Raw genomic sequence first — 3573 nt, 5'->3', positions numbered from 1 at the left:
GCACACGAAGGTAGCCATTGCGCACCTGACGTCCCTGGGGTTTACGATCAATACTCAGAAGAGTGTTCTGATCCCATCCCAGCAGACCACCTTCGTGGGGATTTCCTTGGACTCATCCACGATGGTGGCCCGCCTGTCTCAAGACAGATTGGCCGGTTTCCTGGCATGTGTGCGCTCTTTCCGTGTGGGGCGCAGAGTCGCGTACAGGACATGCATGCAGGCTGCAGGTCTCATGGCCTCGGCCATACACCTGATCCGGCTGGGCAGATTCCACATGAGACCTTTTCAAAGGTGGATGCGGAGTCTTAGGATACCACACACCATGAAGTCTCGTAAAGTGGTGATATCTCCCCGGTGCGTGACGACGTTGCAACCGTGGTCACAGGCGTCCTTCCTGTCCGGTGGAGTCAGGATGAGCGAGGTGGTGTCACGAAAGGTGATTACCACAGACGCTAGCCTCTCAGGTTGGGGAGCTGTCCACGACGGTTACTCAGCCAGGGGGGTGTGGACTTCTGCTCAGAAGGTATACCACATCAACTATTTGGAGTTGTTGGCGGTCTTCCTCGCCCTCCGACGGTTCGAGGACCGCATTGTGGGATGTCATGTTCTGGTTAGAACGGATAACACCACAACGATGTGCTATGTCAATAAACAAGGGCCCTGTTGTTTTGGACAATTTGGCACACGAACTGACGCTATGGAGCATGTTGCGCCTAGCCTCGTTACGCGCCTCCGGGTCTCCTCAACAGCGGAGCGGATCTGCTGTCTAGGGGCGAACTTCGGTACGGGAGTGGTCTCTCAACCCGCAGGTGGCGAGCCTGATCTGGCTCCGGTTCGGTCGGGCTCGGATTGACCTGTTTGCGTCCGGGGGAAACGCAAAGTGTCCACGATTCTTTTCTTTGAATCACAAGGATTCCTCCTTGGGGGTGGACGCGTTGGCACACGTCTGGCCGGACGTTCTGCTGTATGCTTTCCCACCCATTCTGGAGCGGGTCAGGGTCCAAGGCAGGACGGTCCTGCTGGTGGCCCCAGCATGGGGAGTGTGGAGGTCGGAGATCGCTCCTCTCCTTTACGCTGAACCCTGGCCTCTCCCGCTTTTCAGAGATCTTCTGAGGCAAGGCGGGGATGAGGTGTTTCACGAGTTCCCCGGGGTTTTGGACCTGTGGGTCTGGTCCGTGAGGGGTCGGTGAACGACCGGAGGTGGTTGGACCGGTGATACATGTCCCTTGGGGACACGATTATTGCCGCTGGCCGTCCGGCGTGGAGTCTTGGCAGGTTTTGGCCTCTGTGGCCCTGGCTCGACCGTGATGGCACCTGGGGTGTCATGCGTGGTCGGGATGGGGTGGGACTATGGTCAGGGGAAGCCGGCACTGGCTTTGGCTGGTTTCTCTTCCCTTGACCGGTGGTCTCCTTTCTGTTTCCCTGGGGCCGGCTGGGCCAGGCCAAGGGATGGAAGGTGGGGACAGGAGCCTGGCTCTCTTTCAGGGAGAGGTCAGGTTCATCTGATGGGCTCCTGTCTCGTTTCCCTTCCTTATGACCTTTTGGGTCATGCGTCTGGGGGTCGGGGTCTTGCCGGGAGGCATGACCTTTTGACCTTGGGGCGTACAGGTTGGATAGGGTTGCTCCTGGGACTCCCCAGGGGGGTCTATGTGTCCCATAAGTAAGTTTCTTATGGAGAAACGAAAAGAACAACTAGGGGTTACGTAGATAACCCCAGTTTTCTTAGTTTCGTAGTAAGAAACTTACCGGAAACCCCTTCTGTGCGCTTCGACTAGCGTGCAGAGTGAAGGGTATCAGAGGACGAACCTAGTGACGCTGGGGGCTTTATAACCCAACCGGTTTACGGTTTGCGTCACAGAACCCTGTCCAATCGAAGATCGTTTCCGGGAGCTCATGTGTTGTGCTCTGTGCCATCGCCAGAGGGCGATGATATCCCATAAGTAAGTTTCTTACTACGAAACTAAGAAAACTGGGGTTACCTACGTAACCCCTAGTTTTCAAATAATTACAGTGGAGTGAAAGTACAATATTTGCCTCTGAGATGTAGTTGAGTAGAAGTAAAAGTACTGAAAATTGGAAATACTCCTGTAAAGTAAAAACACCTCAAATGTTTTACTTAAGTACAGTAGGCTACTTGAGTGAGTAAATGTACTTAGTCACTTTACACCACTGAAATCCCCAAACTTGTTTTAAGTGGAGCCAAGACATGCAGACAGCTTCCTTTAAAGTAGTATTCCTGTGTGTCTAATCTATAATCCTCTTTGTCACATAACAAGCAACACAGAGTGTTTCTGGTTACATTCTAGCAGTGGTGGAAAGTAACTAAGTACATTTACTCATATACTGTTACTGTACTTAAGTACAATTTTGAGTTTTTTTTTTACTTTACTGGAGTTTTTTTTTTAAATATTGAATAATTTTACTTCTACTCCAAAACATCTCGGATCCAAATATTGTACTTTTACTCCACTACAATTATTTGACAACTTTATTACTTTGTAGATTTTGATTATTATTACATAACATACATTCCACTTCAGCCCTATATACATTTCGGCCATTTGAAAATAGCCAATCTACAAGCTCACAATGCCCTCGAGATGCGACGCGTTGTGAGCTTGTAGATCTGCTATTTTCAAAAGATTTTTTATACATTTTACACATTTGAAAACTTGTGAAATGGGACATTCTGCACAATGAGTACTTTTACTTTTGTACTTTAAGTATTTTGATAGCAATACTTTTGCACTTTTACTCAAGTAAATTTTGATTAGGCTACCGGAATTTTACTTGTAACAAAGTGTTTCTACATTAAATACATACAATATATCAAATGCATTAAAAAATAAAACGTTTTCCCCACAGCAGCAGCAGCAGCAAGTGTACAACAACTCAAGGGTTAAACTCAAATTGAGTGGACAAAGTGAAACCTGACACTAGGAAAGTGCAAATCCCCAAACTTGTTTTAAGTGACATCATGTTAGACAGCTTCATTTAAAGTAGTATTCATGTGTGTCTAATCTATAATCCTCTTTGTCACATAACCAGCAAAGAGTGCCACCACATAGTTGTTCATCATGTTTGGTAAATAAGTGGTTCTCAGCTTTTACAGGGCGCAAACCCCCAAAATAATCATATTTGAACTGGGGACCCCCCCACCCTGACAAGCACTTGGAATTGTAGGATTTAGTTTGACTTGGTTCCACAGATAAATATTGTGAAAATAGCAGATCTTGTGAGGCGTTGTGAGCTTGTAGATCAGCTATTTTCACAATTGGTGCCTCTTTCTTTTATTATTTGACAATTTGGCCAATGTTTGACCAGTTTGTATAAATAGATTGTTGATTACTTTTGATGCAGTACTTGGTCTTTTTTCATTTATTTTCTTTTTTTCTTCTTCATTTGTTTTTCTTTTTAAATAAAAAGGTCTTAAAAGTCCTTACATAGTCACTTCACTGTCATCTGGGGACCCCCCTCCCCCCCAAAAAAATCATGTGGGGACCCCCCTGGGGGTCCCGAACCACAGGTTGAACCACTGTGGTAAATAATAGTCTGCTGCGTCACAGACAGACA

Source organism: Gymnoscopelus braueri (genome assembly GCF_963280865.1).
Source record: "Gymnoscopelus braueri genome assembly, chromosome: 20".
NCBI classification, from domain to species: Eukaryota; Metazoa; Chordata; class Actinopteri; order Myctophiformes; family Myctophidae; genus Gymnoscopelus; species Gymnoscopelus braueri.
The sequence above is the reverse complement of the archived record's forward strand: the minus strand, read 5'-3'. Positions refer to the sequence as shown.